This window comes from Bos taurus, chromosome 15 (assembly GCF_002263795.3).
Source record: "Bos taurus isolate L1 Dominette 01449 registration number 42190680 breed Hereford chromosome 15, ARS-UCD2.0, whole genome shotgun sequence".
NCBI classification, from domain to species: domain Eukaryota; kingdom Metazoa; phylum Chordata; class Mammalia; order Artiodactyla; family Bovidae; genus Bos; species Bos taurus.
Genome location: NC_037342.1, coordinates 44009404 through 44035710, shown reverse-complemented (window position 1 = coordinate 44035710; position 26307 = coordinate 44009404). Strand labels below are relative to the sequence as shown.

General features: G+C 37.9%; 1 protein-coding gene across 5 annotated transcripts in view; it reads right to left on the bottom strand.

Annotated features, from left to right (window-relative positions):
• The window catches only part of STK33 (serine/threonine kinase 33), a 188693-nt gene that overhangs the window by 116622 nt on the left and 45764 nt on the right, over nucleotides 1-26307 (bottom strand). Inside the window, exon 2 of one of the 5 annotated variants that reach the window (XM_059874757.1) lies at nucleotides 16783-16960. The exons of the other annotated variants lie outside the window; for them this stretch is intronic. The gene's annotated coding sequence lies outside the window, so the exon portion shown is untranslated. The remainder of the gene's footprint in view (nucleotides 1-16782; nucleotides 16961-26307) is intronic. 5 annotated transcript variants of the gene reach the window in all.

Below are 26307 nucleotides of genomic sequence, written 5' to 3'. Positions count from 1 at the left end.
GAATAAACAAAATGTGGTATGTGACATAGATATATAAAATTCAGCCACTGATACGTGTACAATGTGGATTAACCTTGAAAATAAAATGATAAATAAAAGAAGCCAGATTCAAAGACCATATATTAAATGACTCTATTGATAAGAAGTGTCCAGAAGAGGCAAATCCATACAGATAGAAAATAGAATAGTGTATGTCAGGACCCAGGGAAAGGGGAAAAGGTAGCAATGTGATGTGATTACTAATTGGTATGAGGTTCTTTGGGGGGAGAAGACATTCTCAAATTATAAGGTAGTGATGGTTGTACAACCATGGAGTAAAACACTTTAAACTGGTAAATTTTTCAAATATTAAGTTGTCCCTGAAAAGTTGCCTAGATTAAATTAAGTAAATTGATGGGGTCAGACTAAATATGAATTCTTAAAAGGCAAGGCATTTGGCCACTTATCTCAAGCTCTGTCACAAGGCATCAAAATACTAATTGAAAAGCAGGAATTCAGCCTATCTTATAGGTTTATCTAATTTCAGGGCCCAGTCATACAGAAAAAGACTATGTGCAGTCTTTTCTCTAGCAGCCTTACCCCAAGAAAGAGCCTTAGCAAAACCCTAGGCCAACTAGCCCTCTAGCTTAGGTCTCTGCCCATGAACAACGCTGTATTCTTTCATTACATCATGGACTGCCTAGGTTCAAGTCTTGGGCACTTACTAAATTTGTGTTTTTAATCTACTTAGTCTACTTTTTTTTTATTTTATTTTATTTTTAAACTTTACAATATTGTATTAGTTTTGCCAAATATCGAAATGAATCCGCCACAGGTATACCTGTGTTGTACTTTAGTTTCCTCATCAGTAACTTGGGATAATAGAGCACATTTCATAGGTTATTATGAGGATTAAATGCTTATACTAGTGCCTAATGAATTATAAGCCCTCAACACACATTGTAGGGTAATGGAACAGGGCATGAGTCTAAATCATGACCAAATGCCTCACATTATGCCCCAGAAAAGATTCTTTGATAAGTTCTATCTATTCATTGGTAAGTTCTGTGGTAAAGAGAAAGGTAAAGGTAACAGTGAAGGAGGAAAAATAATGCATATCCATGTCAAACCCACAGTAGCAAATAATGTTTTTACATTAGGAAATAATACACACACATGTATACATACAATGAAATTAATTATTAATTGAAAATGCCCTTAATATTTATAATATACTCTATTTGTTATTCTTGTCTATCCTATTCCCAATTTTTAAAAACTCTTGTCACATCACCCTATTATCACTCTACTAAATTGATTTTCCCATCCAGTAATGGTCATGGTCCAAAGTTTGACCAAATTGGCATTGAAAAATATGAATCTTGACATGTGACCATCTAATTTTAACACTTTCCAATACTTTGGCCACCTAATGTGAAGAGTTGAGTCATTCGAAAAGACCCTGATGCTGGGAAAGATTGAAGGTGGGAGGAGAAGGGGATGACAGAGGATGAAATGGTTGGATGGCATCACTGACTCAATGGGCATGAGTTTGAGTGAACTCCAGGAGTTGGTGATGGACAGGGAGGCCTGGCGTGCTGTAATTCATGGGGTCTCAAAGAGTCAGACGCGACTGAGCAACTGAACTGAATTGAACTGAATTTTAATACAAAGAACAATAAATTAAGGGCTCAATAAAGGTTGGTATTGTGGAAACACAAAAAAATTTAATAATTTGACTGGGTCACCTAGGATCCACTGCATACAACCATGGACTTGAATGGAAATTCAAACACTAGGAATTAAGAATTGGTCATAGTTAGTCTCCTGACTTGCCTCTTGAGAAACCTATATGCAGGTCAGGAAGCAACAGTTAGAACTGGACATGGAACAACAGACTGGTTCCAAATAGGAAAAGGAGCACGTCAAGGCTGTATATTGTCACCCTGCTTATTTAACTTCTATGCAGAATACATCATGAGAAACGCTGGACTGGAAGAAACACAAGCCAGAATCAAGATTGCTGGGAGAAATACCAATAACCTCAGATATGCAGATGATACCACCCTTATGGCAGAAAGTGAAGAGGAACTAAAAAGCCTCTTGATGAAAGTGAAAGAGGAGACTGAAAATGTTGGCTTAAAGCTCAACATTCAGAAAACTGAGATAATGGCATCTGGTCCCATCACTTCATGGCAAATAGATGGGGAAACAGTGTAAACAGTGTCAGACTTTATTTTTTTGGGCTCCAAAATCACTGCAGATGGTGACTTTTGCCATGAAATGAAAAGACACTTACTCCTTGGAAGGAAAGTTATGACCAACTTAGATAGTATATTCAAAAGCAGAGACATTACTTTGCCAACAGAGGTCTGTCTAGTCAAGGCTATGGTTTTTCCAGTGGTCATGTATGGATGTGGGAGTTGGACTGTGAAGAAAGCTGAGCTCTGAAGAATTGATGCTTTTGAACTGTGGTGTTGGAGAAGACTCTTGAGAGTCCCTTGGACTGCAAGGAGATCCAACCAGTCCATTCTGAAGGAGATCAGCCCTGGGATTTCTTTGGAAGGAATGATGCTAAAGCTGAAACTCCAGTACTTTGGCCACCTCATGCGAAGAGTTGACTCATTGGAGAAGACTCTGATGCTGGGAGGGATTGGGGGCAGGAGGAGAAGGGGACGACAGAGGATGAGATGGCTGGATGGCATCACCAACTCGACGGACGTGAGTCTGAGTGAACTCCAGGAGTTGGTGATGGACAGGGAGGCCTGGCGTGCTGTAATTAATGGGGTTGCAAAGAATCGGACACGACTGAGCAACTGAACTCAACTGAACTGAGTCTCCTTTATACTACTATTTTCCCAATGTGGGTGGAAGACAAGCTGCTAAAATATTCAGTACACTAACTAATGGCAAAGCTTAGACATAAACTTGACAGGTGTTATCTGATTTGTTAATTAGACAATGTTGTTGTTTCTCTTGTCCCTTTTCTCTCTTCTTCTAGGATAAGCGCCAAACACCATAGAGTTCTCAATGCCCTGTCACTAGTCCACTCACTGTTCAGAGCACCTGCCTTACCTCTACCCACATTTCCAAGGTCCTCGGGTTTTCTCCAGGCCCCAGTTTTACCTCAAGTCTGCCACACAGTTTCCCCATGACCCCACCACTATATGGCATTGGTGAGCAGCTTCATGGGCTTCCCGAGTGGCTCAGCAATAAAACAATCTGCCTGCAATGCAGGAGCTACAGGAGCCACAGGCTTGCTCCCTGGGTCAGGAGGGTCCCCTGGGGGAAAGCATGGCAACCCATTCCAGTATCCTTGCCTGGAGAATCCCATGCACAGAGGAGCCTGGTAGGCTACTCCATAAGGTCGCAAAGAGTTGGACACGACTGAAGCGACTTAGCACACGCATGCAAAACAGTTTCAAAACTTGGCCCAAATCTGTTCTATATGCTTTGGAAAGGCAAAAGGAGAAGTAGTAATTTATCACAAAAACATGTTTAATCTGCATTGAATGGGTAAATTACTGCTTAAGTCATTGATTTTACCATATCCAGATGCTGAAGGAGCTATCCAGTATCTAAATATGAGATTCACAGATGAATAGGCTTCTCAGAATTCAGCTTTGTATGTACTATATACTATATTTCAATATATCCAAAAATATATAGTCCATATAATAATAAAAAAGATATCATGGTAAATTTATGATCACAACTATAATCACTTTACTATTAATATTATCACAATGGCAATTATATCCATTTATTCAATCATTTATTTAATAATATTGATCAAGTGCTACTACCTGTGAGGAATTATGAGCCTTATAAAAGAAACAAAATAGTAAAGTCCTAGATCCTTTCAATCTTAAAAGAAATAATATGGCATATGTACAAATAGTTTCCATGCAAGATAGAAAACAAAGGTATAAAATACAAGACGGAAAGATATAAAATACAAGATGGCTCTTTCAACTTAGGTAATCAAAAACTAATTTATCAAACCCAAACTATGGTTTACTACAGTTTAGATCACGCTTAACAAATAACAATTAGTTGGTACACCTTTGAAACAAGAAAACAAAACTCTGCTTTTTAATACACTGTCTGGGTTTGTCACAGTTTTTCTTCCAAGGAGCAAGCATCCTTTAATTTCATGGCTGCAGTCACCATCTGCAGTGATTTTGGAGCCCAAGTAAATAAAGTCTGTCACTGTTTCCATTGTTTCCCCATCTATTTAATGTGAAGTGATAGGACCGAATGCCATGATCCTCATTTTTTGAATGTTGAATTTTAAGCCAGCTTTTTTACTCTCCTCTTTCACCTTCATCAAGAGGCTTTTCAGTTACTCTTCACTTTCTGCCATCAGAGTGGTGTCATCTGCATATCTGAGGTTGTTGATATTTCTCCCTGCAATCTTGATTCCAGCTTGTGCTTCATGCAGTCCAGCATTTTGCATGATGTACTCTGCACAGAAGTTAAATAATCAGGGTGACAATATTCAGCCTTGCCATACTCCTTTCCCAATTTTGAACCAGTCCATTGTTCCATGTCCAGTTCTAACTGTTGTTTCTTGACCTGTATACAGGTTTCTCAGGAGGCAGTTAAGGTGGTTTGGTATTCCCATCACTTTAAGAATTTTCTACAGTTTGTTGTGATCCATATAGTCAAAGACTTTAGCGTAGTCAAGGAAGCAGATTTTTTTTTTCTGAAATTCTCTTGTTAGCTGCAGTTGATTTCCTTTCTTTATATTTACAGGAATATTTCATTCCAAAATTGTCAATGAAATCAACAGTCTAAACAGAACATTTGAACCATAAAATATACACAATATTGGGACAGAATTAAAATAAGTACATTATTTATTTATTAAGTATTTTCCACTAGGTCCTGAGGCTAGTGAAAGTGGGGACTAGAGAAGTGTGCTATGTCCCTCCTGCTCCCTAGGATGGAAGAAAGCCTTTGCATCCAAGGAGACAAGAACATGGGGAGCATCAAGGTACCGTGAAACACTAAACAAAGAATAAAATACTAATCATGAGCTGAAACAAATTACTAAACTATTTTTTGTTAATGCAACTCAAGTTTGAGAAGGTCAGGCCTGTGGAGACAGTAGAAGGAAAAGTATTTAAACTTCTCATGTGGGGAATCAAGAAGTACAAGCATCCTAAAGGAAAAGACAAACTTACTGGTAAAGAAGAAGAGAGGGTCTTGGTGTGGAAAACAGAATATTATTTTCTTGTAGTAGAGAAATATGTACTATATATGCTGGATAAATGAAAGACCCTTTCCTCCCTTAGCTAAGGAAAAAAACTATTTGGAAATTTAGAAATATTTTCCAAAATGCTTTGATAAAAGGAAAAACAAAACTGAAATTACAGACTCTCAAGAAAACTATGAAGAGCAAAATGTTTCCTACCAAATTATGGGGAACAGGGAAAGTTATATTCAGAAGAAATTATATGGCTTCAAATGCTTTTCTTATAAAAGAAGAAAAATGAAAAAGAAAATTAGTGTTCACATTTAGCAACTAGGAAAAGAACAAATAAATAGAAAGTAGAAAGAAAAGATGAAAAGAGTAAAGCTTCAATTAATGAAACAAATATCTCAAATAGAAAATGAATAAATCTAAAAACTGATTCTTTAACATGATTAATAAGATAAAGAAATAAAGAAAAGCAAGATATGTATATGATTCAACTTGATCATGGTGTATGATCTTTTTTATGTGTTGTTGGATTCAATCTGCTAATATTGTGCTAAGGATTTTTGCATCTATAGTCTTCAAAAATATTGACCTGTAATTTCCTTTTTTAATAGTATCTTTGTCTGCTTTAGTATCAAGGTAATGATGGCTTCATAGAATGACTTTGGGTATGTCCCCTCCTCTTCAATCTTCTGGAAGAGTTTGAGAAAGGTATATGTTCTTCTTTCTATATTTGGTAGAATTCCCCTGTGAAAACATATAGTCCTGGACTCCTGTTTGCAGGGAGTTTTGTTTTGTTTTGTTTTTCACAAATTATATTTCACTTCTAGTCATTGGTCTGTTCAAATTATCTGTTTCTTCTAGATTCAGTTTTAGCAGACCATATGCTTCCAGAAACATTTCTTCTACATTGTCCACTTTGTTGGCATATAACTGTTCATAATATTTTCTTACAGTATTTTTTTATTTCTGTGATATTGGCTGTAATTTCTCCTCTTTCATTTCTTATTTTATTTGGGTCCACTCTTCTTGGTGAGCCTGGCCAGAGGTTTGTCTATTTCACTTTTCCTTTCAAAAAAACAGCTCTTGGTTTTATTGATTTTTTTTCTATCTTTTTAATCTTTATTTTATTTATTTACTCTCTGATCTTTCTTATTGCCTTCCTTCTGCTAACTTTAGGTTTTGTTTGTTCATCTCAATAGACAAAGAAAAAGCACCTGATAAAATTAGCCATCCATTCATGATAAATATTAATACTCTAGCAGAACGTATCTCAAAATAATAGGAGCCATTTCTGACAAACCCACAGCCAACATAACACTCAATAGTGAAAAGCTGAAAGCCTTCCCACTAAATTCTGTAACAAGAAAAGGATGCCCATTCTTACCATTTCTATTCAACATTGTACTGGAAGTCCTAGCCACAGCAATTAGACAAGAAATAAAAGGTATCCAAATTGGAAGAGAAGAGGTAAAATTATCCTTATATGAAGATGACATGATACTCTATCAAAAACTATTAGAACTGATAAATGAATTCAGCAAGGTATCAGGATATGAGATTAATATACAGAAATCTGTTGCATTTCTTTATACTAACAATGAAATATCAGAAAGTATAAAAACAACCCCATTTAAAATCACACAAATACCTCAGAATAAACCTAACCAAGGAGGTGAAAGACTTATACACAGAGAACTAAACATTGATAAAGGACATCAAAGATGATTCAAGGAAGCAGAAAGATATCTCTTGTTCTTGGATTGGAATAATTTAGTTAAAATGGCCACACTACCCAAAGCAATACACAGATTTAACGTGATCCCTATCAAATGATATTTGTCACAGAACCAGAACAAGTAATCCTAAGGTGTATACAGAATGACAAAAGACTAGAATTGCTTTGGCAATTCTGATGAAATGTTTTTTCTAATGAAAAAACAAAGCTGGAGGCATAATGTTTCCAGACTTCAGATAGTACTACAATGCTACGGTAGTCAAAACAGCACAGCACTGTCACAAAAACAGATACATAGATCGATGGAACAGACTAGAGAGCCCAGGAATAAACACACACACCTCTGGTCAATTAATACTCAACAAAGGATGCCATAATATACAAAAGAGATAAGACAGTGGTGTTGGGAAAGTTGGATAGCCACATGTAAATCAATGAAGTTAGATCACTCCCTCACATCATCAGTTCAGTTCATTTCAGTTGCTTAGTTGTGTCCAGCTCTTAGCAGCCCCACGGACTGCAGCATGCCAAGCCTCCCTGTCCATCACCAACATCTGGAGCTTGCTCAAACTCATGTCCATCAAGTCAGTGATACTGTCCAACCATCTCATGCCTCACACCATACACAAAAGTAAGCTAAAATTAGCTTAAAGACGTAAATATAAGCCATGAAACCGTAAAACTCCTAGAAAAGAACATAGGTAAAACATTTTCCAACATAAATCATAGTGATGTTTTCTTAGGTCAGCACCCCAAGGTAATAGAAATAAAAGCAAAAAAAATTTTTAATGAGATCTAATCAAACTTATAAGTTTCTGTACACCAAAGGAAATCATAAACAAAATGAAAAGATAACCTATGGACTGGGAGAAAATATTTTGCAAATGATATGACCAACAAGGGCTTAATTTTTAAAATATACAAATAGCTCATACAGCTCAATAACAATAAAAAAAAATGGGCAGAAGACCTAACTAGATATTTCTCCAAAGAAGACATACAGATGATCAAAAGGCACATGAAAAGATGCCCAACATCACTAATCATTCAGTTCAGTTCAGTTGCTCAGTCGTGTCCGACTCTTTTCAACCCCATGAATTGCAGCACGCCAGGCCTCCTTGTCTATCACCAACTCCCGGAGTTCACTCAGACTCATGTCCATCAAATCAGTGATGCCATTCAGCCATCTCATCCTCTGTCGTCCCCTTCTCCTCCTGCCCCCAATCTTTCCCAGCATCAGGGTCTTTTCCAGTGAGTCAACTCTTCACATGAGGTGGCCAAAGTACTGGAGTTTCAGCCTCAGCATCAGTCCTTCCAATGAACACCCAGACTGGTCTCCTTTAGAATGGACTGGTTGGATCTCCTTGCAGTCCAAGGGACTCGCAAGAGCACTGTGGTGCTCTTCTCCAGAACCACAGTTCAAAAGCATCAATTCTTCGTTGCTCAGCTTTCTTCACAGTCCAACTCTCACATCCATACATGACCACTGGAAAAACCATAGCCTTGACTAGACGGACCTTTGTTGCTAATTATTAGAGAAACGCAAATCAAAACTACAGCAAGTTATCACCTCACTCCAGTCCAAATGGCCATCATCAAAAAGTCTACAAATAACAAATGCTGGAGAGAATATAGAGAAAAGACAACCTTCTTACACTGGTACAGTCACTATGGAAAACAGTATGGAGGTGCCTTGAAAAGCTAAAAATAGAGTTGCCATATGATCCCGCAATCCCACTCCTGGGCATATATCTGGAAAACATGAAAGTTCTAATTCAAAAAGATACATACATACCAATGTTCAAAGTGGAATTATTTACAACAGTCAAGACATGGACGCATCTAAGTGTCCACCAACAGATGAACAGATAAAGAAGATGTGGTACATATATCACAATGGAATATTGCTCAGCCATAAAAAAGAATAAAGTTGCATTTGCAGCAACTTGAATGGATATAGAGATTATTATACTAAGTGACGTAAGTCAGACAAAGACAAATATTATATGAATCACTTATATGTGGAATCTAAAAAAGTGATACAAATGAACTTATTTACAAAATAAACAGACTCACAGGCATAGGAAAAAAATTATGGCTAAGGGGAAGGTGGGGAGGGATATATTGGGAGTATGAGGTTAACAGATGCATGCCACCCTATGTAAAATAGATAAACAGCAAGGACCTACTGTATAGCACAAGGAACTATATTTAATATCTAGTAATAAACTGTAATGGAAAAGAAACAGAGGGAAAATATATATATAAAAGATTCAGAGTATAAAAGAAATCATAAGCACAGATGAGAAAGCCATTAAAATAATTATAAAACAATAATACTTCCAATTCTACAGTAATTTTCTTAGTCACAATTATTGCATAACAAAGTACCCCAAAATCAGTGGCTTAAAGCAATAATTATTTTATTATGCTCACAAATTTTATCAGTCAGGGAAGGCTCATCTAGGCTAGAGTCTTTCATGTGACTGCCTTGATATGCCAGCTGAGTTGTCATCATCTGAAAGTTCAACTAGACTGTGTGTCCAGCATGGCTTACTCAACTGGAGGGCAATAGATGCTGGTTGATAGCTAGGAGTTTACACATGGCCTCTCCCGAACAGTGGGCTCAGAGCAATCAGACTTCTTATTTGGCAGCAGACTTCTCCCAGAGACAGACCCACTGAGAACTGGATAAAAGGTGCATGACCTTTTCTGAACCAGCCTTGGAAGTTACACAGTATCACTTCCATCCTATTCTGTTGGCTGAAGTAACCATGCTGCTGCTGCTGCTGCTGCTAAGTCGCTTCAGTCGTGTCCGACTCTATGCAACCCCATAGAGGGCACCTCACCAGGCTCCTCCGTCCCTGGAATTCTCCAGGCAAGAACACTGCAGTAGGTTGCCATTTCCTTCTCCAATGCGTGAAAGTGAAAAGTGAAAGTGAAGTCGCTCAGTCCTGTCCGACTCTTAGCGGCCCCATGGACTGCAGCCTACCAGGCTCCTCCGTCCATGGGATTTTCCAGGCAAGAGTACTGGAGTGGGGTGCCATTGCCTTCTCATAATCCTACCTAGATCCAAGGGAGTGAACATAAATCCAAGCCTTAATAGAACTGTTTTAAAAATTGCAGAAATGTTTTAGAGCCACCACAGCAAAAAATCTGAACCCTAGAGGAAATCAGTAATTTTCTAGCAGAACATGAATTCCCAGTCATGACCAAAAAGAAGTATAAAGCTTGAGTAGATCAAACACCATAGAAAGATAGGAAAAGTGATTAAAGATCAGCCATTAATTAAATGCATCGGGTAGTTTCACACTTGATCCCTATGTAACTTTGAAAGAAGTGCCATATATTTAAACTAGAGGATCTCAAACTTTAATGAGCACCAGAATCACCTTACCAACTAGTAAACATGCAGATTCCTGGGTACCATCTCCAGAGATTCTGATTCAGTAAGTCTTAGAGTGTGGAACAAGAAACTTCATTCCCAAGAAGCATACAGGTGGTGTTCACATCACTTGTCCATAGATGGACTTTGAATAGCAGTGATTTAAAACAGCAACTGGTTTGCTGGCCAAGTCTGGCCTGCCGCCGGTTTTTATAAAGTTTTATTCGAATATAGCCACACTCGCTCATTTACATGGTGCCTATGTCTAGTTCTGTGATCCATAAAGCCTAAAAAAACCTAAAATACCTAAAATCTGGCCCTCTGCCAACAAAGTCTGCCAACCCAGTCTGCCAACCCTTGACTACACCACTATATTATTCTACTTCATTATAGTTTCCCTTTTCCAAACTTCAGAACTTTTGGTAACTCCTGTTGATACTAATGGTTAAAGTGCAAAACAAATATGACAAATAGCTTTCATCTCACAGGCACTCAGTTCACCACCTGTATCACCATGTTGAAGAGGATGTGAAACTGTCCAGGTTCAGTGAGGAAGAATGTTATGATTGATTAGAGATGTTCACCATGGGCATTTACTTGTGGAACCTGACTGCAAAATACACAAGTTTTAAGAATCTTCCCCCCCTCCCCCCCCAAAAAAAAACTGCTGGATAACTGCAACCAAATAGGGATATAATGCACACATTTTTAACTACACCATTAACAATGTATTAGATTTTGTTCCAACTGCTGTGGAAGTTATTGCAAAAATATATAAATATTTCACATTCATAACAAAGTGAAGTAAATAGAATTCTTTTGATATTTTATCAGAGTGTAATACAGACCAGATTTATCATGTTTGTACACAAGATTTCTGAGATTGATGTCTGCTCATGAAAGAATACTAATAATGTTTCAAATGCTGTGAGCCTATATTTTATCAGTTGAAAATGTCCCCATTATTAAGACATCTTTCAAAGATCCTCTTAATATTAGGGATGAGTTTTGCACATTAACACCATTTTCCCATGATGTTAGTTCTAAAATAGTGACTCAGAACATACCAACAGCAGAAATGACATTTTAAAATTTGCATATTTACATTATTATTTAAAAGGAAAGTATGCATTTTTTTGGTGCTAGGCAAAACAAAAAGTGCACAAGAAAATATATGTGTGTGCTTGTAGTTCCAGGCAGAAAAAAAATTGCAGATGAAAATTTCCAGTGTGGGCAAGAAACAGTTAAATACTAAACCCCAATTAATCAGGAAGTCAGCAGCAGGGCTGCCATGAAGCCCAAGGATGGTGGCCTGGGAAAACTGACCACATAGCAGAAGTCCTAGAGGAACAAGGCAAGGGTGGCCAGGCATACACAGACAGGATTTTTTCCTACCACTGTATTACTCCTTGCATTCACAAAGTCTGGAATGTAGGAAAAACTCAATAAACATCTGTGGAAGGAAGGGTCAGTTCAGTTCAGTTCAGTTGCTCAGTCGTGTCCAACTCTTTGCGACCCCATGAATCGCAGCATGCCAGGCCTCCCTGTCCATCACCAACTCCGAAGTTCACTCAGACTCACATCCATCGAGTCAGTGATGCCATCCAGCCATCTCATCCTCTGGCGTCCCCTTCTCCTCCTGCCCCCAATCCCTCCCAGCATTAGAGTCTTTTCCAATGAGTCAGCTCTTCGCATGAGGTGGCTGAAGTATTGGAGTTTCAGCTTTAGCATCAGTCCTTCCAAAGAAATCCCAGGGCTGATCTCCTTCAGAATGGACTGGTTGGATCTCCTTGCAGTCCAAGGGACTCTCAAGAGTCTTCTCCAACACCACAGTTCAAAAGCATCAATTCTTCGGCGCTCAGCCTTCTTCACAGTCCAACTCTCACATCCATACATGACCACAGGAAAAACCATAGCCTTGACTAGACGGACCTTTGTTGGCAAAGTAATGTTTCTGCTTTTGAATATGCTATCTAGGTTGGTCATAACTTTCCTTCCAAGGAGTAAGCGTCTTTTAATTTCATGGCTGCAGTCAGGGGGAGCAGAAGTACATACAACAAAGCTGTGGCTCCATCTGAAGTATCAGGTGGTGATTACAAAGAACACTTGGGGAAGGTTCAGTTCACTTCAGTTGCTCAGTTGTGTCTGACTCTTTGTGACCCGATGGACTGCAGCACACCAGGACTCCCTGTTTATCACCAACTCCTGGAGTTTACTCAAACTTGTGTCCATTGAGTCAGTGATGCCATCCAACCATTTCATCCTCTGTCATCCCCTTCTCTTCCCGCATTCAGTCTTTCCCAGCATCAGGGTCTTTTCAAATGAGTCAGTTCTTCACATCAGGTAGCCAAAGTATTAGAGTTTCAGCTTCAGCATCAGTCCTTCCAATGAATATTCAGGACTGATTTCCTTTAGGATGGACTGGTTGGATTCCCTTGCAGTCAAAAGGACTCTTAAGAGTCTTCTCCAACACCACAATTCAAAAGCATTAATTCTTTGGTGCTCAGCTTACTTTATAGTCCAACTCTCACATCCATACATGACTACTGGAAAAATCATAGCCTTGACTAGACGGACCTTTGTTGGCAAAGTAATGTCTCTGCTTTTTAATATGCTATCTAGGTTTGTTATAACTTTTCTTCCAAGGAGCAAGTGTCTTTTAATTCCATGGCTGCAGCGACAATCTGCAGTAATTTTGGAGCCCCCCAAAATAAAGTCTGTCACTGTTTCCATTGCTTCCCCATCTATTTGTCACCTATTTGGGGAAGGTAACTGGTAATAAATAAGTTTCTCAACTAAAAGTGAAGGTGGGCAGGTAATCAGCCTACAGTTGCTAAGGGTCTGATATGCAGAGACAAGGAGCAGCTCTGCAAAGGACACAACAGCTCCTGACATATTCGAAGCAAGTCTCTCTAGTTCCTGTGCACTATCTCTAAATACCACAAAGACAACTACATGCCCAGAAAGAATATGGATCCTCTGAGACTTTTTATTTATTATGTGGTCTCTCTGGCCTAAAACCCTGTATTAACACCTAGCAACAGAAAAGGAGGAAGGGCAGATGGGACTGTGATATTGATGATATTCGGTATGCTGGGTGAAATGCACTGAAAAGCTAGATAACTCCAAATTTTATGTGAAGTTTTTAGAACTGGGAAGTCCATGTTTGTAACTAAAGACTGTACATCTCCTGAAAACATATACAAAAATTTGTGTCTGAGAGTGTGTGGGCGTTCTTCTGAGAAGGGAGTCCAATACTTTTATCAGGGTGCCAAAAGGTCTACAATCTACCATACCCCCTTCCCCCAACTGTAAGAGCCACAGCTGCCATGATTCACAAACTAGATCATCTGTGGGACACAACATTCTAAATTTAAATGTAAAAGAAGATATGAGAGTATAACACTTGTCATAAAGGTATTATTTCTCCAAACTAGGTTCAGGTACTTGTGTGTGTGTATGCGTGTAGCAAGGTAAATTTTTTCATACTGAGGTCTGGGTCAAAATGTTTGAGAGCCACTGCTCTAAGGCATAAGAAATGGCTATACACAACTTTGTAACATATTAAATCACCATCCATTGAAAACAATTAGGTGAGCTGTGGGTCCAGCGGGTATTCTGCTGTTTTGAGTGACACATGATCCACCAAAATAAAACTGCTATTATTAGATAACTGCAATCTTCAATACTCAGAAATGAACATATATCTTAGAAGGTCCGATTGATCTTAAGGAGACCAAGGACTATAAAGAGGTTGCCTTTGAAAGGACCCTGCACACTGGCTGTCTCTGGGAAAATGTGAAACACTGAATTAAGTGTTTAGGAATGAGAAAAGCACACACTTTTCTCTTAGACAGAATCTTCTCAGCATCTCAGAAGGATATCAGCGAAGGGGAGAGTATGTAAATCCATCCTTAAACCTGGCACAGCAGTGAGTTTTAGAAAAATTATTACTTCTTTTACACAAAAGATACAGTAAATTTGCCAAGACCACTTGGGTGTAGGGGTGTCACTTTAGTCCCAATTACCAGTATCTGGTACTGTCCACTATTCTCTTCTAGGCCTCAAGACAAGAAACAAAAATGGCCCAGGCATTGGATTACTTTGTTTATGGCCTAAAATATTATTACTAAAGCAATTTATAGATTTGAGTTGTCCCAATCAATGCAAAATTTTCAAAAGTATCCTAGATTTTGCACAGCCAGACCACTACCTTCCTCAATCTGCAAAAGACTAGAAGTTATCCCTCAGACAGGTTCTGGCTTGGGGTTCAAGTATACCTGAAACCAAAAGTGAAGTACCATACTGAGATACTCCATCCCTCTTGCCCTGCTTATGCCCTATAATGCATGGAACCAGGCTTACATCACCCTGGCTGGAGACCCAAAACTTCCTCACTGGAGAAACTGCCTGATACGCTAAAAGGTGCATAGGTACTGACCTAATGGGGTTCTTCCCCTAATCCCTGGTTGCTGTTGTTTGGTCACTAAATCTTTTCCAACTCTTTTGCAGTCCCATGGACCATCGCCCACCAGGCTCCTCTGCCCATGGGATTTCCCAGGGAAGGATACTGGAATGGGTTGCCATTTCCTTTGCCAGGGAATCTTCCCGACCCAGGGATCAAACCCGCATCTCCTGCATTCGCAGGTGGCTTCTTTACCACTGAGCCACCACAATCACTGCATCCCCTAGTAAAAGAGCTTAGATTGTTACCAGGTCACCTTTACTAGATGACACAGAGCTTGTGACACAATTTTAATACCTCACTCTTAAACAGGAAAACATAGTTAGACATTTTATGAAAGTCTCAAGTGTGAAAGAGAACAAACAAGTGGGGGGAAAGGATCTCAGAGGAAAAAGAGAGAAGGCCAGTAGCAAAATTATACCACATATATAAAAATAGCCTCTGAGAGTTAAAAGATATCATATCCATAAAATAAGAAGCCACAATAAAAGAATATTCAGAAACCAGAGGGAGTCCTGAAAAATCTAAAAAAGTTTTTTAAAAAATTAAATAAAGGAGTTAGAAGATAAATTTGGGAAATATCTTAGAAAACAGACCAAAATGACAAAAAGGTGGAAATGACAGTGAATAGATGGAAAAATTAAGGATCAGCCCAGGAGATCCAACATGTGAATAACGAGAGTTCAAGCAAAAAATATAGAAAATAAAAGAGAAGCAATTATCGAAGAAATAATACAAATAAACTTTCATAGGAGTAAAGAATTTCCAAATTGAAAGAGCCCACAGATTTCACAGCAAAATCAATGAAAAATTATCCACATTGACCATTATGAAATTTCAGAACACCGAGAATAAAGAGAAGAAAGATCTGTAAGGTGCCTTCACCATGAACAGGGGGACCGATGAACATTAATCCCACTAAAAGTGGGACCAGCAGACACCATGTGTCTGATGATGTAATGCGAAGCTTATGACGTGAAACAATAGGAAATACACAACACCACTTATGAAGTATTATTGTTTAATAGTTGAACTAGAACTTAGTCAAACAAATCTAACTACTAGAGAGCTTTTTATTTAAATTGTATTTTTGAGTACTAAAATTTCATTTGAATACTAAAATTTCACTTGGTTATTACTCTTCATATCTTCTATTTCCATGCTGAGATGTTCTGTCAAGGGAAATATTAAGGGTGGACTTTGTCATTTTAGCACTCATAAGGTATATTTTTATATATTACTTTGTTATCACTAACTAAAGACAAAACGCCAATTGCAAGAATTTTTCTGGAAAAACAATATAGTTCGAGAATATAGGCAATTTCCCATTAATTTTGCAGAGTAACCCAAACTAACAAGATGTGTCCTGCACTGATGTCTGGTGCTCAGCAAATGCTTAATGAATGAATGGATGGACACACATGTATGCACGTCTCTACAGAGGCTGAAAGAGAAGCAGAGTGCCTACTCCTTTTAAAAGGTCCTAAAGAGGGGAGAAATCTAAACCTTTACTTTCCTAACAGAATAGCCCCTAAAAGTCAGGGTCAGGAACTGCTTCAGGAGATAAATATAGAACAATGAACCACTACTGTCTGGCCAATTAACCGTTCTCACAAGAGTAAAAGTATATAAAAGCTAAGAGGAATGTTTCCAAACATACCCCTGATATAAACTGGTATGATTAAGTTTGAGTTGTCCAGAATCTGTTCTCCCTTTGATGTTCAGCCATATCCAAGAAGTGTCAGGTCTAGCCAGAGGATTTCACTCCTGAATGATATGGCGAGTTCACAGAAAAGGCATTCTTATACTGTATATCAAGCTCAATCCTCCAGGGGCTTGATGACAATCTCTGGACACTGTGCTGCATCTCACAAGTTGTTCTTTCAGTGGAGGCAATGGATCTCTCTGTCCTGATCTGATGAGGATATGAATAATCTTTTGGGAGACAGTGCATCAGTGAACAGGTGGACTAAGACTGCTGACCAACAAAGTAGAGATTAAAAACTCACCTGGAGACTCACCAAACCACTCTCTCAGCAAAAATAGGTTGTGTGCTTAGTCGCTCAGTCACATCCGACTCTGTGACCCCATGGACTGTGGCCTGGCAGGCTCCTTTGTCCATGGGGATTCTCCAGGCAAGAATACCGGAGTGGGTTGCCATTTCCTTCTCCAAAAACAGGTTACATTCTGCCAAAAGGCAAGGATATTTTCACTTTTAGCCTAAGCAATGGAGAACTCATAAAACATCAATACTAATAAGGGCAAACTACCCTCATTTTGGATTACAACAGGACAGCAAAAGATTTAAAGAAACTACCTGCAATTGCTTTTTTATGCTAAAGAATGCTCCCTAGCAACTCATGCAATAATTACCTGGCATTAATATAGTCAGGTGATTTATCTGGCATTTAACTAACATGAATATGTGTAAAAGAACTTGGAGAGGGTACCATATCCCTTTAATAGCTAACTCATAATTTAGGTAATACACAGAGGCTAATATAAAATTTAAGCTATAAATTAATAAAGAATATTTGATAAATCATCCTTCAGTGGAGCCATAAACTAAAGATTATATGATCAATTTAGATTCTAAACAACATTTTACAATGGAAAATAGACAAAGCAATTAAGAGTCCCTAAGGAATTCAATTCAGTTTAATACCTTTAAGTTAGGAATTGGATTAAATTATTGGGTTAGTGAAAAAGTTCATTGGGTTTTTCTATAACATGTTAAGAAAAAACCCAAATGAGCTTTTTGGCCAACCCAATATATCAATTACTTGAGACAATGTGTACATTTTTCAATGAGCATATATTTAAAAACTGACAATTTGCTAATGAAAGAACAGAGGCTTTTCATTTAGCCTTTTCCATATAGGGTTTTTTTGGTAAATAGTTCTCAGTTTCTTGACTTGGTAGTGTAACACAATTTTACATTTCCTGCTTTATCTGCTGAAGCAAGATAACTCAGTAGCTAGATTTTCATTTCACCCAGAGCATAGTTTTATACAAAGTAAATTTCCTAACTTCAGAGAACGTAACAACTATTCCCAATGAGAAACTCTTTAGGCAATGCCAGGAATCAGCCCCATGTAAAATTCTGCTCAAGTACAGTGTGAACAACTTACTAAATAGCTTTTTTCACAAATTTCAATGTGTTAGATATGTTCATGCATATCCTTCTATCATTATATATTCTGAAATAAAAATATATATATAATGATACACAGTCCTAAGTCAGTTGCTATTTTACTTTTCAATTGTTTCAAATGTTTCACAACTTAAGTCTGTGATATTACAAGCCCCTCCAGAAGACTTAAACAATATTAAAATACTGCTTTCAATTTAAAGGGCAAAATATCTGGAAAATTAAGGTCACAATGTTAGAGAGTCTAATGGAGTATGGATTTCTGCTTGAAGTACTTCAACCAGAAACCTCAGCAATCTTAAATCTGTCTCTCCTGGATATAATAAGTTTTAAAGCTTTGAATGAATTTTCAGAATATGTTTCATATCTCTCATAACTTCAGAAAAGGATGCTGCAGAGAAGCAAAGAGAACAGTTTCTACAATAATGGAATTTTTATGCAGCACCAATAAGTTACAGAGCCTTTAAAACAAAAGATGAATAGGATCATTCTTAAAAGGAGGAAAAAATAACAAGCATTTAGGTTTCTTTGTAAGAATTTGCTCTTAGGTACAAAGTGTTTTTTAAAAGATCAAGAAATAGATTATTTTATCCCAGATGTCATAAATGCTATCAAATTATGATTAAATCAACAGTTAATATTAAAATATAAGGTATTTCTGTTATTTCTATAGCTAATATGCCTAGTTTCATATCCCATTATAAAACCTAAGTCATTTTTCCCGATAGGGCACTACCCAGGATATACTGAAAGACCAAATCACATGGAACATGTACAACTTTTGAAATAGGGAAACAACACAAAATAAAGTTCAAAAAATTTGCTTTTAAAATGTTCATTTAAAATAGTGGTTCTCAATCACTGGTAATTTCGTCTTCCAGAGAACACTTAGCAATGTATGGGGACATTTTCAAATGTCACAACCAAGGGAGTGCTACTGGCATCTAAAGGTTAAAAGCCAAGGATGCTGCTGAACATCCACAATGCAAGAGAGGCCCACTACAAAGACTTATCCAACCCAAAACCACAGTAGTGCTAAGGCTGAGAAACCTTGATCTAAAGCAACACCAAGCACACAATCAGATGTGCTTGAACAATGAAGAAATACTTGTTGAATGAAAGAATGAACCTTAATAAGTAAAATCACTTCATCTGCACTTTTTATAGCTTCTTGTTATCTCTATCAACCTGATTGTGCCTAATACAGGCTCTATTTCTATCCTCAAGATCTTTAGCTACTCATTCATCTTATTCCCCTATGGTATCAAGTATGACCAAATGAAACCATGTGTCTGTCAAGGATCTCGCCCTATGATATGGTTCCAAGGGAATCCAAAAGAGGAACACTATATTGACCATTTAATTGTCATTCAAATTAGCAAATGAAAATACCTTCAAATGCCTTCAGTTATTAAGAGCTCAAGAATATATAGTTTTTAACTATGGGAGTTAAAACACTATTACTTTATTTGGCCATATTTGTTGATAAATCAGTGTTAAGACTAAATAATTAAAATAAATAGTCTTTAGCAAATACATCATGTGAACAATGTAACAAGGAAAGGTTAAAAGGCCCGCATGATCTTCTTAAATAGTAATGCACAATTTCCAGGTCAAAACAATCTTCAAGAAATTTGGGGGGACTTCCTTGGTGGTTCAGTGGTTAAGAATCTGCCTTCCAACACAGGGGACACAGGTTCAATCTCTGGTCAGGGAACTAAGGTCCCAAGTACTGTGCAGCAACTGAGCCCATGCACCACATCTACTGAGCCCACCCCACAATTAGAGAGAAGCCGTGCAACTCAACAAGGTTCCACAGGCCACAACTAAGACCTGATGCAGCCAAATTAAGGGAAAAATATTTTTTTAAAAAGAAAGAAAATCATTTTTAAACTCTAGGGTCCCTAATTTAATATGAAAACTGCATCCAGAGAGGAAATTAGATTTTTCTACTTTTTAAATCCAGATTTATGTCTCCTTAATCACTATCTATTTAGAGATTTCTTAAATTAACAAATACCTAGAATCATGATTGCCCCTGAAAGGAATTACAAATATTTTATTTTTTACTTATAACTTAAAAGATTTTATTTGTTTTACTATTAATATTTATACAGTAATTTTATAAGAAAAGTAAATCACATAGTCAAAGAGAAAGAACCTCTGATAAACTCATCAATTTACAGAGAATCATATATTATTCAAGGGTTAAATTTTAAGAACAATAGCGTTAATCATAAAGATATGAAATTTCTAAATCATTTGTTTTTAAAGAATCTGCTGTTAATATAAAGGGGAACGTGAATAAAACTGAAAAAGACTGACAAAGAGATGCTTCTAGCCAAAACAGTAATGTTAAATGAATTACAAATACTAAATAAATCATAGATACTTACACATTATTCTGCAACTATACTTTGTTTTACTTGTCCTTGGAGAGAAATGTTTCTATCAGAAATCTTGCATATTTAAATATTGCCTTAGATAATGTTCTTTCAATATAAAAAATAAACTAAGAATTACGTCAGCTAAAGCCATGGCATGGTCCTATAGTCATAGATTGAAGAGTAATCTAAAAGCTGTTCAAATGTTTATTCAGGCAGAAATAAAGGGCACCGCTTCTCAAAGAGAAATGGGTTTTAATAAAAACTTATAAAGTTGTCCACCAGAGGTATAGGTCCAGATGCACCAATGAATAAGGAAATTCTGTGTGGGATTGTTCCAAACTCATTTGAAGTCACATGTACTTGGAAAACCCAAAACAATCAAAATAAGTACATTATCTAGACATGCTTTCAAATCTATTTCTCCCCGCTGGGTATCAACAACCGGAGAGGGCTGATTTGTTCTTTTCGTCTTTTTTACAGCTAAACGAGCATGCAAACCTTCAAAAGAGAGGTAAAAATGGAAATGACAGAACCATTTATGAATCTAAAATAATCTCTGTGAATCAGTGTCAGTGAAATGGGCAAAAAGACATACAAACATCCCAAGTGAGTAGTAGCTCTGTAAGAAAATGAGAATTTAGGATGAGCAACATTACAAAAGATATTTTTGTATATTAATCCCTTGATGCATTTTGTTAGAGGCCACTAACAACTTTCTATAAGCAATCTAGCAACCAACAATTAACTTTTAAATCCCTTCCAAAATTTTTTTGTTTAGACCCTACCATATGCAAGAGATTATGTTAGGCACAGTGAGAAAAGCAAAGACTCATCCTTCACAAACTCTGGCCTCAAGAAGCTTACAGGTCTAGTGGGGAAGACATGACTAGAAATAACTTCAAAACAAAATAAGAAGAGTAAAGAGCTTAAAGAGCAGTAAAAATAATGTATCATAAGAAGTCAGAGGGCTTCCCAGGTGGCACTAGTGGTAAAGAACCCACTTGCCAATGGAGGAGATATAAGAGATGCGAGTTTGATCCCTGGGGTCAGGAAGATCCCCTCAGGGAGGGCATGGCAACCCACTCCAGTATTCTTGCCTGGAGAATCTCATGGACAGAGGAGCCTGGGAGGCTACAGTCCAACGGGTCACATAGAGTCAGACACGACTGAAGCAACTTAGCACGCGTGCATGCAAGAAGTCAGAAGAGGATTTCACCCACGGTCCAGTAAAGACTCCACTTTCCAGTGCAGGGGGTGTGGGTTCAGTCTCTGGTTGTGGAACTAAGATCCCACATACTGGAGGGCGCAGCCAAAATAAGTAAAATAAATGAATATTTTATATCATAAGAATTAATGAATGAAATATAGTCATTAAAATAAATGAATAAATAAAACGTGTTTTTTGTCTTTTTAAAAAGTGACTTTCAGCTGGGCTGATCAGAGAAGAACATTGAGATTAAGTGGGGATATCTGTGATGGGCCTGGAAATACATATGTGATTTGGACAATCTCAGGAGGTAAACATAAGGGAATAGAAACAATACAAGTGAAGGTGGACCTATGAGAAAGCATCCATGGCTCATCCAGAAATTCTACTGGCTAACAGAGAGTACTGAAGAAAGAGAAGTAATTAAAGATGAAGTAGGACACTAAGACCAGGACCAGTGTAGAAGGGCTGAAAAGCGTGGACTTTGTTGGGTAACTGGGGAGCTGGTAAAGGTTTCTGAGCAGGAAAAAGCATCATCAAAATTGTGCTTTAGAAAAATCAATCTAGCTGTAATTGAAGTAACTGAACATCAATCAAAGGCAGATGATATAGCACAGTGAATATAATGTAAGCCTGCAGGAATTCAGGAATTCATTTATAAAAATGTAATTTATATGCATCTTTTCAGTAACACAGCTCTATAAACTGTCTTGCTCATAGACTAGTACCTAATTATATAAGCATCTAAAAAGGTCATAAGTACTATAAAATGATATCACAAAACCTCTTGCCTCTGCCTGGAAATCCTTCCACCCCCTTTCCCTTCCGGTAAACTCCTTATCCTGTAGGTCTAAGTTTAAATGTCACTTCCTCAGAAAGGCCTTTTTTAATCACTTATCCAAATTAGGTCTACCTGTTTTTTTTCCTTTCAAAAGAATATATACTTTCTCTTCACAGCATTTATCACAATTTATAATTATATATTTTGGTCAATAATTTGATTAAAATCTCTCTCTCCCACTAGATTGTGAGAGGAAGGTCATTACTATTTTTGTTCATCATCACATTCTCCAGAGCCTAAAACAGTACAATACAGGGTAAGTAAAGTGAAAGTCACTCAGTTGTGTCTAACCCTTTGCAACCTCATGGACCATACAGTCCATGGAATTCTCCAGACCAAAATATTGGAGTAGGTAGCCTTTCCCTTCTCCAGGGAATTTTCCCAACCCAGGGATCAAACCCAGGTCTCCCTCATTGCAGGCAGATTCTTTACCAGCTGAGCCACAAGGGAAGCCCAAGAATACTAGAATGGGTAGCCTATCCCTTTTCCAGTGGACCTTCCTGACCCAGGAATTGAACCAGGGTCTCCTGCATTGCAGGTGGATTCTTTACCAACTGAGCTATCAGGGACAACACAGGGTAGGTGCCTGATAAACATGTGGTCTGTGAAGAATGAATGAATGAAGAGAAGAACAGGTTTTTAGGCCACCACTATAATGCCCCTCTCTGCTAAATGTGCTATTGGTAAAAAATACTTTCTTCCAAAGGGAAAATTTAAAGAAATCTTAAATTTCAACTTAGAACAAGGCCAAATTCCTCTCTTCTAAAATCAGAATAAAATGTCTTCTAGAATCATAATAAAAGTCTATACTTCTTACACAGAAAATCTTAAATCAAATATTCCAGCCAGAATACACATTTCTATTCCTCATATTTTTATGAGAAAATTCATAAAGCAACTACTAAATAACTAGAATAAGGAATGGAATCTGAGTACAGAGTAAACATTATGAGTCAGTTGTAAATAGGTGATTATATACTTGTAGTACCTCCTTGATCTATGCATGCCATGTTAGAGCCTCAAAAAGAACTTCAGCATTCAACAGGAAATGTTTTATGTTAACCTAAATCATCATTGGAGTAGACAAAACCCTCAAAGAAAGATGACTAAATTTCTTCACAAACAATTCATTTCCACATAATAAATACAGGGCTTTAAATCACATGCTATTTATACTTTTGACCTCCAGGCCACAAGCATGGTACAATGTTTCATTCATATAATAATACATTCATAGGAGATTAGCAAGGATCTTAGTCATTAAAAACAACAAAATAATGTCATTTGCAGCAACATGGGTGGGACCTAGGAGCTTCCCTGGTGGCTCAGTGGCAAAGAATCCACCTGCCGTGCAGGAGACACAGGCTCAATCCTTGGGTTGGGAAGATCCTCTGGAGGAGGACATGGCAACACACGCCAGGATTCTTGCCTGGAGAGTCTCATGGACAGAGGAGCCTGCAGGGCTACAGTCCATAGGTCGCAAGAGTCGGACACAACTGAAGTGACTTAGCACACACGTACTGATGGATTTAGAGATTGTCACGCTGAGTGAAATAAGTCAGACAGAGAAGGAGAAATATCATATGGCATCCCTTATATGTAGAATCTAAAAAAGAAATTATACAAATGAACTTATTTATAAAACAGAAATAGGCTCACAGATTTAGAGTATGAACTTATGGTTCTCAGTGGGGAAGAATGGAGGTTAAGGGATGGGAAGTTTGGGATGGACATGTACACACTGTTTAAAACGGATAACCAATAAGGACTGTATAGCACAGAGAACTCTGTTTAATGTCATGTGGCAAACTGGATGGAAGGGGAGTTGGGGGAGAATGGTATATATATGGCTGGATCCCTCTGCTGTCCACCTGAAACTATCACAACACGGTTAACTGGCTACACTTCAACATAAAATAAAAAGTTTAAAAGAAAAAAAAAGATTAGCAACGTAATGAACTTTGAAAAGTCCAAAGGAGTTCAACATGTGGCATTTAGGGACTTATGACCAGATGCAGCCCTCATAAAAATTTAGAAAAATCACCTAATTCACCAGTATACCTGTACTAAGAAGGCCTAACCACCAGTAAGGAACTAAAGAAGTTGGCTGAACTCGAAATGCTGAGCTAACTTGGTAGACCAGAGTACCTAGAACAAAGGGAAAACACGATTTTCATCATTCATTTGGAGGTCCTTGTGCAGCCCACTCCAGTGTTCTTGCCTGGAGAATCCCAGGGACGGGGGAGCCTGGTGGGCTGCCGTCTATGGGGTCGCACAGAGTCGGACACGACTGAAGTGACTTAGCAGCAGCAGCAGCAGCAGTGCAACTTAATTCTGCAAACCAGATGCACTACAGAAACTGAAAATGAAAAGATCAACATAGATTTGTGCAAGGAGGTAGTTCGTTTTGCTATAAAGAGATATCTGCATTCTCAAAAAAACCAGTACACTGTAAAAATAGCACAATAGAACACATATGCTTTATGAAAAAATGCAGTTAGGGACACAATGTTCAAAAATTCTGGGGAACACATGTACACCCGTGGTGGATGCTTGTTGATGTATGGCAAAACCAATACAATATTGTAAAGTAAAAAAAGTAATAATAATAAAAAAATAAAAAATAATTTAAAAAGCATCATTATAAAAAAAATTTTTTGTCAAAGACACACACACAAAATACAGGAATCCAATACAACTGGTAGCACAGTTTCACGCATATTAAATGGTTAGGAAAATACATAAATATTGTACTTTATCTTGAAAAAGACCTGAAGCTTATTTATGGATGTGAGTGCTTGAAAGGTTGTAGCTTGTGAATTAATTGTTAAGTGACAGAAATAAGGTTATCTGAAATTGCAGTGTCCAACTCTTTGCGACCCCATGCCCACCAGGTTCCTCTGTCCATGGAATTCTCCAGGCAAGAATACTGGAGTGGGTACCATTCCCTTCTCCAGGGGATCTTCCTAGGCATCTTGCATTGCAAGCAGATTCTTTACTGTCTGAGCCACCAGGGAAGCCCAAATTGCTTCCTAATATATAATAAACATGCTGAAATAAATTCTCAAGTTTTAATAGCAGAACTGACTGTATGCGTATTTAGAATCAAACAACCAGTGCCAACTGGATACTGCAATCATTTCTCATTGCTCAAATGTCTTGAGTTCACAAGACTTTGACGAATCACAGACTCTCTAATAGGAAAAAAGTCACAATTCCTAAATAGATTTGTGTAAGTCACATGGCCAAACTCTGGAAATATTGGAGCCTGCTAGGCTCCACGAAAGTACAGTCTTCTTCATAAAACCATTGCCTTTAAAGCAATAAGTATATAGTGACATAAAATCTAAATATTACTGGTAAACATAACATTTGATCAAATCTAGTTTTTACGTAGAAATTAGGATCATCTTGTCCTGTCAGAGTCCCTTGGACGGCAAGGAGATCCCACCAGTCCATTCTGAAGGAGATCAGCCCTGGGATTTCTTTGGAAGGAATGATGCTAAAGCTGAAACTCCAGTACTTTGGCCACCTCACGCGAAGAATTGACTCATTGGAAAAGACTCTGATGCTGGGAGGGATTGGCGGCAGGAGGAGAAGGGGACAACAGAGGATGAGATGGCTGGATGGCATCACCGACTCAATGGACGTGAGTCTCAGTTAACTCCAGAAGTTGGTGATGGACAGGGAGGCCTGGCTATTCATGGGGTCACAAAGAGTCGGACGCGACTGAGGGATTGAACTGAACTGAACTGTCCTGTCATCTTCACTATCATCATTAGCACACCTTCTCACATTTTCTCTTCACCCTCAGCAGTCACTACTATGATAACCAAGGCAACGAAGCCAACACACTGGCATACCTGAACTCGTACATCTTTCCAATAGCACTGCTCTTGTCCTTGGTGCTAGGCTGGCATCATAACAATGGTCACATAGTGAAAAGAG